Genomic DNA, 12,592 nt, shown 5'->3' with positions numbered 1-12,592 from the left:
CTATCTTGTATAAGGGTGTGTAAAAATTGAACCGATCGATAAATTGAATCGATAAAAATGTTATTGATTTATTGTTAATGGGTTATTGGGTTAACGGTTTTTTAATGATTTTATAAAAAAAATTATTGGGTTATTGGTTCGATTTGATTTTTTTTATTGGGTTATTGGGGAAACCGATAATCTAATAAGAATGAATATATATATATATATATATATATGTGACTTATTATATATTTCTCTATAATTTCTACTAATTAACAAACCTATTATTTCAATTATATAAACTCTTAATTTCTCCTAAAATCATTTAGTTCAAACTTGAAGATTCTTGTAAATTAAAATAAATTATGTAGAATTTTTGTTTGCAACTGAGATTCGATTTTTTTTCATGTTAGTTACTATTATTTCTATTTTATAAGTATTTTCTTATCGGTTAAACCGAAAACCAAATCGTTAAGGACTAAAAATCGATAAACCGAAAACCGATAAAAATTATCTTATTGGTTTGGTTATTTATTTAACATATTTAAAACCCGATAAACCGAACCAATAATATGTAAAATCGAACCGAACCGACTAATGCACACCCCTAATCTTGTAGAAGTCGAGAGTTTGTTTCTGAAAAACTCTGGACGCAAGTGTAGAAATTTCAAGTGCACAGCGAAGATAATATATCAACTAATAAGAGATACAATGTTGAGTCAACAAATAAGACAGTAATAAAATAATGTGATAATCAAATACACCAAATAATAAACTATGATATACTCACTTCGTCTCATTTTAGTTGTTCATTTTACTAAAAATAAATATCTTAAATTAGTTGATTACTTACTAAATCAGGATATATATAATTAATTATTTTTTTTATTTCATTCCTATATATTTAATAGTATTTAAATACGAACAACTACAATTTCAATGTCCATTCTTATGCCAACAGCATTACTATGAATAAAGGGTAAAATAGTAAAATGTACTCCCTCCGTCCCATGTTAATTGATAGTCTTACTAAAAATAAATGTCTCATATTAGTTGATCGCTTACTAAATTAGGATAAAATTAATTATTTTTTTCATTTTACCCCTACAATTAATAGTATACATTAAATGTGAACAACTACAATTTCATTATCCATTCCTATGCTTAGTGAATATCATTGTGGGGTCAAATAATAAAATTTATTATTCAATTTATGATTTTTTAATCACAGTATAAAATCAAATGTGCCCAATTAAAGTTGAACAGAGAAAGTATCATTCAATTTATGATTTTTTAATTATCGTGTAAAATGAAATCAGTCCAAAACTAAAATGAAAACAAAGAAGTATAAAGAACTATGGTACTACAGCTAGTATGATGATAAGTACCTACAAGCCTAAGCCCTCGAAAAATACGACAAACTCCTATCCTACTAATCTTTTATCCTTATACGTATTCTTCATGCTCTCATGTGTAAGATCTTGTCCTCGATAACATTAAGTTGCCTATGTCTAGCCTAATCACCTTTTTCCAATACTTTTATTTACTTCTCCTTGTATCTGCTATATCCAACCTTCCGCACCTCATCATTGGCGAGTGTGTACCTCGCTTCTTCATTTTCCTTGATCATCTTGCTTCCCACGAAGGTCACTTCCATCTTACCACGAATATCCTCATTCTTAATCTCATCGCACCTAGTATGCCACACATCCGCCTCAAGGTAAATTTCTTTTTGCAATTTTTTTTTTCCATCCAAATATCAAATAATAATCTTTTCTCAAATTTTGTACACTGAGAAGTTACTCAAAACGAAGTTGAAGTCTTGTTTAAATATAAATTATACTTGAAAAAAGAAGAAAATTAGAATATCAAATTAAACATCTCCCTTGAAGTTTAAATAGTGAAATTTAGAATTAGTGATTATTTCAGGAAAAAATGGACTACAATATTTTTGGATTTTCTTTTTTCTTTTTTAGCTTACAATTACTAGGAATATTATTTTTGTTAGTAAATATTGCTATATGGGTCCCCTGATGGATTGGAGAAATGGAATTGGGATAAGTGGATAATGTGCAAAGTATATGAAAAAATTATACCCTGATACAAAGTGCAAAGTATATTATTTAACCTTCTCAAAAGAGAAATGTGTAGCAGAAAAAAGAAAAAGAAATATAGAATATGCTTAAATTGATGGGAAATAATACTTCAATTACACTCTTTGGTGACAACTGACAATACTTGCCCACCAAAAGGTATTTGCATATGCTTAATTCCTCATGCAACAGCTTTTTATTTCCCCACTTTATTTTTAAAGGAGATATAAAAACAAAATAAGGCTTTTTAATTACAGTTCATATCTATAATCTCATCTTTTAGATGAGATAAATAATTTCAAAATTTTGATATAAAATGTATTTTCATTTATCTAATACTTGTAATCAAATAATGGACAATTAATTTCGATTTTTATATGACAACATACCCACTTGTTGTAACCAAATGATTTCTAAGAATTTAAGTTATATACATATTAATGTAGGTAATTTTTATACTATTAATAGGTCATTCAAAAAAATATATACAAACTATAAGTAAGTCTTCTTAAAATGAAATTTATAATTTTGAAAGTAAAACCTATATTTACAATCACAGATAATAAAAATGATTTCATAGTATAAAAATTATCCATATCGATAATGTATATTATTTCAACTTTTCTTTAATAATAATTGAGTTTCTTTAATGTCAGACTCAAACCACACCTTTATTTGAAGTTTTCTCGTTGCTTTTCAAACATTCCGGCAATTACATTTATATACATAACTAGTGATAATGCTAGTAGTATTACCTAATTAAGATTATCAATTGACTCTATCATCATGACATAAGGCTAGTTTCACTATTGTAATTGTTTAATTGCATGAGGATTTTGAAAATAAAAATATGATATACATATGAAAAATCATTGAAGTTTCAACAAAACTACTATGAGCTCAACACTAAAATTTCAACAAATAGTAAATTCTAAACTCGTCATTTCAAAAATATGACAAGTTCGATATTGAGAACTTTAAACATCAGCTTCTGCTTCCTCGTCATCACATAATACTGCACCAGTTCATAGGTTCTTCTCTGATAACATGATCCATGAATAGAAGTCGATGCAAGTAGGACGATGATTCACGAATAGGATCATAAGGAGGAGAGTTGTGATAGGTCGAACCATAGTAAGGTTGATTATCCAATGCACTGTAGCCATAGGATCCATCAAGTGCATTATTGTAGTTATTATAACCATATTGTCCATGACCATAATTGTTGTGTCCATATTGATTTCTTTGATTACTAATAGCAGGATGATTCAATTTCACATTTATTCATTCTGCATGTTGTCCTGAATTTAACAATGCTAATAACAATCTATTTGGATCCACTTCTCCACAAACATTTGCTATTTCTTTTTCTGCATCTATTGTTATTGCATACACTCCTATACATAAGAGACGAATGCAGAATCAAGAGTTAGTTAAATATAAAATGCTCGTGATACTTCTATTCAAATTGACTGATCTATTTTGACTTGACACAAAATTCAAGAAAATAACGAAAAATTTAAATCATCATACTTTTTTAAATGGACTAAACAAAGATGTAGGTCAAATAAATTGAAACTAAGGGAGGATTACTTAACTATATTTTGTGACAAAAAGTGAACACCTAGTAAAGTGTGAATAAAGATTTTAAATAAATATTTTACTGTATAGCCAATGCATGCACACTTATACATAGGTAATTCAGAATCAATTGATACAAAATATTGTTATACTCTTTTTTTGTGTGACAATAAGTTAGACAGTTTTGGTGTACTAAATTTATACTATGCACGAGGTTCGAGAAAGGTTCAATCACAAAGATTTATTGTACACAATCACAATCTTACCCTGCATTTCTGCAACAGATTATTTCCACTACTTGAACAAGTGACCTTCGAGATCACATTCTAACAACTTTACACATATAACTTAAATAGGTAAATCTCTATAACAAGTATTGTTTAGGAACTTCATTTATAAAATTAATAAATTAACCTAATATAACATACTAAATTATATTCAAACAAATTTACACTAATTACCTCCAGTGCAACACTTCCCTTATCTTCTTCTGGCATGACTCACACTGGACATTCACTTTCAAATTGCAACTCTACAAATTAAAACAACAATTGAACAAAAATGTGAAAAAAATAAATTTATCTTTTTTTAAAATGGATTTCAAAAAAGTAATTTCAAATAGTTGAGGGGTTACAATTAATTATGAATATACAAAAAAAATGTTACTTGTTGCCGGTGGAAGATGGTGAAAACAGTCAAGACTCAAGGTGCACGAAAGCTGGTTCGGACGTCAAGATTATAAAAAACTAAAGAATAAAAAGTTTTTCTCTTACCACATTTGCAAAGTTGCGCTCCATTGAAATTAATTGTTTGTGTATAAACAACTGATAAATATTCAAAAAAAAAAAAAAAACTGGTTAGAGCAAGATACACATATATATATATATAGAAAACTAACCTCATAATACAATGAAAATTGCCAATGCAAATTAAAATGGTTTTACAAAAAGGATAGAAATAGTTCCGGAGCTAGAGTATAGTTTTCAGGTTCAAAATTCAAATTCATTGAATATAATATGCAAAAAGTATTATTTAGAACTCAACAATAGAATTTCAAACCTGCAAACTTCAAATCGAGACTTCGCTTATGAAATTATCAATGGAAGATATTATGAAACCTGCAAACTTCAAATTGTGACTTCGCTTATGAAATTACCAGTGGAAGATATTATGATTAAGAGGGTGATAAGGTTTTTAATAATAATGAGATTAATATGCAAAAGCATGTATATATAATACTTTTAAAAAATTTATTTATTGCTGAAATGGTAAGTGAAGATTTGATCATTGTTTCATAAATGGAAATTAATAAATGTGGAGACTAAAAAGGGAAATCAAATATCATATAATTTGTATAATTACACGTTCGAAGGGGACATATCTATATAATTTATTACCAGACAAGTTATAATATATATATATATATATATATATATATATATATATATATATATATATATATATAGTATTATATTATGGTCGAGAAAAAAGTTTCCTCGACATTTGAGATTCATTGGACGACTTTTTACGTGGTCACACTCACACAACGGCTATATATGACAATCTAGAATTATTGGATTTCATGTCATAACTTTTTTTTAATATATGAAATGAAATTTTAGTTTGAGTACTTAAAGATGTCAAACGTACACAAAACAGAAAGTTTCATATTTTTAGGGTAAACACTATTCTTAACACGATGGCAGTAGGAGTTAGGACCAATTTTGTTCGGAAGTCGAAATTTATATTTAAGGCCAATTAAATTTAGATTCGGATAATATAGAGTTTATTTTTGAATGTGATGCTTCTAACACAATACTTTCCATTTCTAGATGTTCTAAACCAAAATCTATAATTAAGGATAAAGGGACCTCAATCCTTCCATCACAATTAATGTCGATTAACCGCTTTTTAATTTGTGTGATTCAATTTCTTAGTGAAAAAAAACAAAAAATATTATTTTTTTCCTAGGATACCTTTTATATATAATGGTACTTACATTGATTAAAGAATCTTCGAAGAATCATATAAATTGTGACACTACCATGGTCAAGTCCAAAACGTGAATTGTTACCAAATTAGTTAAAAGAACAGTAGCTTTCACAAATATCTAATTTATTATCTTGTGAAAAAAGGAAGAGTTAATTTTACCACTCTAAACTCTAAACTTTTGGCTGTAATATATCGGAGGAATGATTTTAGTTTGAATTAAAGGCGTGTTAATAATTGAACACCTATAAAAGTTTCTCACTAAGATAAAATGAGAAATGCAAATTCTTTTTAAATTAATAATAAAACGTGTTGGTGAAATTATAAGAAATATTACAACTGGAAAATTATAAGTGAAGAAAAACCAAAAGTTATCTTCTTCGGCTCAGGGGCGAATATCTCGCTTTCTTTAAGGAAATTCATTATTCAAGTTCACTTCAGCAAATTGTTTTACCGGTCTAACAATAATCTTTGATTCAAAGCTCCACAAAAAGAACACCAACCTTCAACTAATGAACTCTCTTTTTTACTTTTTTTTTTTTTTTTTGTGAACTCTATATTATCTTGTATGTATATCAAAATCATGCAAGACCATCACTATTTATAGCCTATAGGTGTGGAAATCTTTCATGCAATGAATAGGAAGAAGTAATGGGAGATAAATGACATAGAAATTACAAAGGTTACAAGAGTTACAAGAATTATACCACATAAAAAATAAGATAATAGATGAATAAAGAGCAAAAAGTTAAAAGAATTTTTAGATAAATGATAACCAAATTCATTCATCAAGAGACAAATGCACACAAATTACAGAATGCATGCACGTTCATTCTACCTGAAGGTTTCCACTAACTAAGTAATTTGACACTTATTAACTCCAAAGTAAATGGAGAATAGTAAAGCCATAGGTTACAACAACATTAATGCTAGAATAGTTAATGCCACTTGAAGCACTAACGTCCTAACATGAGTAAAGTGCTCTAGGCAGCATATTTGATACTCACTTTAATTCTTATGAGCTAATTTAATATAATAAAAATATTAAAATACTCAAATACACTATCAAGAACTATAGTACATTGTTCCCGATAAATTTTATCAACTTAAAATTATTTTAAAAAATGTGAGAAAAATTTAAAATCAAATATTTTTAAAGATACCACACGTCATTTCTGACTAGCATGGAAACAATAAAATGGAGTAGAGGGAAGTAACATTGTTGGATGAAGGAGGGACTAAGGGACGTACAAAATTAATTTACATCTAATATTTAATATCATATCATAAATATTTGACGATTCGATTCTTTGTCGAATAATATGCATGACAAAAATTTTAGTGCACTAAAAATCTTTATTAACTATAAAGCATGATATGTATTTTGTGTATACACTTCTTTTATTTGATCATGATTAATTATCACATATTTTTTATCCAATTAACTCTATCATAACAAAATAATATATATGATATAAAGATTTGATGCAAATAAATTTTTATGATTAAAGAGTGTGGTCACACCATCACATGCTATATAATGATGGCACTTTGATGGACTGTCGCTCTCACGTTTTCAACCCCTTTCGTTTTTTCAATCCAAATTTCGCTTTTACCAACAACTTTACTTGTGGATTTTTTGTTTTGGTGTTTGATACTTGTATTGGAGTTTGATTAATTCAAATTCACGTCGGGTAGGGTTTTATTCGGGGGTAGCGCTCCCTATCAAGTATTTTTTCATACCCAAGGCTCGAAGCCAAGATCTTTGATTAAGGGAGGAGCAACCTCATTCACTACACCACGTCCTTTGATGGTTACTTGTGGATTTTAGCTATATAATATATTTAGTTTATTTTCATAAGTGAAATTTGAAAATGGTAAATTGTAAGTAAATCTTATATGTATTTAGAGAAGGATGAGAGTTTGTTTTCGGATGATTTTAGTTATATGTATTCGTAAAATGCATGTAAAATTCTTGTTATATTGACATTACAAATTAATCAATTACAACAGGTTCTATTATCTTATTTTCTCGATCACCATAGGCAGGGGCAGAGCTAGCAAGATCCTAGGGGTTCATTCAATTTCCTTCGACAAAAGATTATATTATTTATATACAGTTCAACAACAATAAATTCAGTATATTCCTACACAGTGGATTATTTATATACGGTTAAAAATTATTTTTTTTATGTATATATAGTAGATTTTGAGCCCCGTTTGTCTCTCTTTTATGTGTTTACTTTTTATTTTTCGAACTCCTTTAGTAAAAATCCTCGATCCCTCGCTAACCGTAGTCAATGTTTCATGTCTATCGAAGCATTCATTTACTGCACAATTACAATCATGACACATTTATGAAATTTTTTGCAAATATAACTGTTGAGAAACTTTCCTTTCGATAATGTTAGACTCGATTTTAACGCTTACTCATCATTATTGCATAACTCTATGGAGAGAATATTAGAGTATTCTTCAATTTTTGTTATAATTTACAAAAGTTTCGACTGTGATCTAACACTTTCTGATCTAATTTTTAATTTGCTCAAAAATAAATTTAGATCATAATTTAAAGATCCGCATATAACCAAATAAAATAAAAAAGTTCATTTACTAAACAGCTATCTAAAAATTGAGAACTAGACGAAACTTTCACTAACTACCCTGCTGGATAGCTAGAAATCTGAATATAAGGCCTAAGGTATGATTGGGCTTATTGCTTTTACCAACAACAAAGGCCCAGATGAGGCCCAAGAAATGCAGCATGGGCAGCTGCTAGGATGTTCATGGTACGATATGATTAGGGGTGTGCAAAAATCGAACCAATAAAAATGTTATTGGTTTATTGTTAATGCGTTATTGGGTTAATAATTTCTTAATGGTTTTATAAATTTTTTATATTGGGTTATTGGTTCGGTTCGGTTTTTTCTTATTGGGTTATTGAGTAAACCGATAACCCAAAAAGAATATTTTAAATTACGCTTTAACCCTACTTACATACATACACACACAAATTTGAAGATTCTTGTAAAATAAAAACATCATGTAAGATTTTTGCTGCAACTAAGATTTCGTTTCTTTACTTGTTAGTTGCTACTATTTTTATTTTATGCATATTTTCTTATCGGTTAAACCGAAAATCGAACCTTTAAGGATTAAAAATCGATAAACCAAAAACCGATAAAAAATATCTTATTGGTTTGATTATTGGTTTAACATATTTAAAAATCGATAACCGATAAACTAAACCGATAATATATAAAATCGAACCGAACCAACCGATTCTCACCCCTAGATATAATGCTTACTAAAAGAGCAAAGAAAAAAGACATATAGTGACCCCTCAACTTGTTCGACTTTTTCAAAAGACACCTAAACTATATGGGCGATCTATTATTTCACAAAAATTACATATACTGTTGTAAATAGACCAATTTGACCAAAATTTTGCCTATACGTGTAGACATGCATAGGACGCACGTGAGTGAAAAAAATTATTGAACCAACAAACTAAAAAATGTCACGAGTAATAAAAAGATTTCATTTTTTTCATTTTGTATTTTAGTATTTTTTTTTCTTCCTTTTCTATTTTTTCCCTTTTGTTTCTTCCTTCTTCTCCATTAATGGTGTCTTGTTTTTCCTCTTCCTCTTCTTCTCCATTAATGGAGTGATGATGAATTTTATCGTGGTCGGTGTTTTTTTTTTTTAATAAAAATGATAAAGATACATAATCAGGGCCGGTAAAAAGGACATGGTATGTTAGCTATCATTTTTTCGACGAAAAAGTATTTTTTGACACCTTAAAAGTGATGAAATTTCGTCGGATTACTGAATTATAATGGTGGAAAAATTATTGTTAAAGTGAGCTAAAAAATTTAGTAAAGGAAATCATAAACAATTGTAAAATTTATTAATTTTCGTATGAAATTGGAGGATAAAAAATAACTAACAAAATATTTCAAAAAATTTATGTTCAATATTAATGTTCAAAAACCACTACAATTATAATAAAACAAAAAGAATGAAGTGATTATATTTTTAAGTTTAAAGGTTGATTATGGCAGTTGGACTGCGGAACGAAGGAGATGGAATCAGTTGAAGAAGAAAAGAACAAGAACGTGTGTGGATTTTGGGGTGGGGGTATTAGTTGATGTGGAGAGAGGGAATTGGGTGAGAGAGGGGGGGAAAAGTTAAAAGAATAAGAGAGAAAAAAATATATATTTTTATATAATAGAAGTAGTGGTTTCAACATATCATTTATTTGACATTAAATTAAAAAATAAGGGTATTAAGGTCTTTAAAGAAAATTGTAAGCTCTTATTGGAAAAAAATTGTGCTTCTTTTTGTGGACCTATCAAAAATTTTAAAACAAAATCCACTATTTTCTCATTTAATTACAAAAAATGCCATTTAAAAAATTTACATAAATGTCATCACATGTGGCTTTTAGCCTTGCATTCATTTCCACAGGTGGGCCCTAATCTATCATCTATTTTTCATAAAAATTGTAATTCGCATTGTATTTAGGATGAATGTAGGAGTGTGCATTGGTCGGTTCGATTCGGTTTTACGTGTTATTAGTTCGATTTATCGATTTTTAAATATGTAAAACCAATAACCAACCAATAAGATATTTTCTTATTGGTTTTGGTTTATCCTTTTTTGGTCCTTAACGGTTCAATTTTCGATTTAACCAATAAGAAAATACTTATAAAATAGAAATAGTAACAACTAACATAAAAAAATGAAATCTTAATTACTGCCAAAACCTATGCAATGCATTTTAGTTTACAAGAATCTTCAAACTTGAACTGAATGTTAGTTAGGAAAAAAATTGAATCCTAATTGTTGGAAGCTATAAATACTTCAAGCGGTAGAGGTATGGACTGCGTACATCTTACCCTCCCCATACCTTACTATGTGGGAATACACTGGGTTTGTTGTTGTTGAATAAATGCTTCAAGCTTTTTATTACGATAATAGCCGAACTTTATATTGTGTCTTTGTTGCATTAAATAAGTTTATACTTTGTGAATCACTGAATTATCAATTAGTAGTGTATATAATCTATATACATACACATCTCTCTCTCTCTCTCTCTCTCTATATATATATATATATAGATAGATAGATAGATAAAGAGAGAGATTTAAATATATACCATAAATAAAGATAAAACAATAACTTAATGTATCCTTATGGGTTATCGGTTTAACCGATAACCCAATAAGTTAAAACCGATATCGAGCCGTTTACCCAATAATTTTTTTTATAAAACCAATAAAAAACCGTTAACCCGATAACCCAATAACATTTTTATTGGTTCGGTTTATCGGTCGGTTCGGTTTTTGCACAACCCTAGATGAATGTGCGTACCTACATGCTACTTTTATTTAGGTTATATAATATAAAATTATTTCAAATATATTATGTTTAAATAAATTTATTAATAAGATAATAATTTATTATAATACTTAATATGATAAATATAATTAAATACATTTTATTCCTTATTACATTTCATATCAAACATATAATTTGCTTTCTTCCTTATTTGTTACATGAAATACAAGTTTGCCTAATTTAAATTTTTAATGTATAATTAATAAAGTTAATTTAATAAAATAAATTTTTAATAAATATTTTTTTTTAGATTTGTGCCAAGTCAATATATACCAACAAAAAGAAATTAAAGCAAAATACCTAACAAGATTTTACTTATACAAGGTTAAACATAATTTGTTACTAAATAATAATGATAATTAGTTTTTTTTTTTTATATATGCAAATCATATTATCCGTATTGGATTAAGCATATTATTCCTACGAGTTAATGATTTTTTAATTAAAACTTTAAACATTAATTACTTTTTGGATTGTAGTTATTTCAACCACCTCAAACTCAAACCAAAAGTTTTAATATTTTATTTTTAAAAAACTTAATATATAAAATATATTTTACTCATATAACTTATTTGATTAATTTGATAATTTCTCGATTTACCTAAAACCTACCGAATTATGATTTTAACTAAATAAACCTAATAATAGTGTTCCTTTGATTTTTAAAATATCACCAACATTCCTATATCACCATTGATTAATTATTATTATAATTTATTTATATATTTAAAAATTAATAATATTTAATTAAAAATAAAATAAACAGTTATAAAATGTCTGCTTTAATCGTAATTTTACTATATAACCTCTAATTAATTATTATAAATCATTTATATTGTACAGTTAATAATATCCAATCCGTTATTTTATTATACCACCTCCAATTAATTATTATAAGTCATTTATGTATTAAAAAATTAGTACATCCTCCGTTTCAAAAAGAATGACCTACTTTTCTTTTTAGTCTGCTTAAAAAAAATGACCCCCTTCTTTTTTTGACAATAATTTCAACTTTCCACATTATATGTTTAAAACCATAAGATTAAAAGGCATTTTGGTACACATTTGATTCAACTTTAATTTAAGGTCACATGATTCAAAAGTCTTATTTATTTTCTTAAACTTTGTAAGGATTAATATTTAATTAAAAAATGTAAAATAAACATCTATGACATATCTGTTTTTGCTGCTTCAATCGTGATTTTACTAAATCATCCCTAAGTAATTATTACAAGTCATTTATGTATTAAAATATTAATAATATTTAAGCAAAAAAGTAAAATACACATTTATGACATGTCTGCTTCAGTTGCTTCCACCATAGTTTTACTAAATATCACCCCTAATTAATTATTATAAGTCATTTAAGTATTCAAAAATTAATAATATTTAATAAAAAGGTAAAATAGATATAAAAATGGTAAATTAACTTTTGATGTTTTAAATTAATTTGACATCTTATATGAGATCCACTTAAATTTTTTCACGGGCATTTTTATAGTAATTTTGCTCTGTCATTTCTGATTAATCGTTGTAAGTCATTT

The sequence above is a fragment of the Capsicum annuum genome, chromosome 4 (genome assembly GCF_002878395.1).
Source record: "Capsicum annuum cultivar UCD-10X-F1 chromosome 4, UCD10Xv1.1, whole genome shotgun sequence".
Classification (NCBI taxonomy): domain Eukaryota; kingdom Viridiplantae; phylum Streptophyta; class Magnoliopsida; order Solanales; family Solanaceae; genus Capsicum; species Capsicum annuum.
This window is presented reverse-complemented; position numbering follows the sequence as displayed.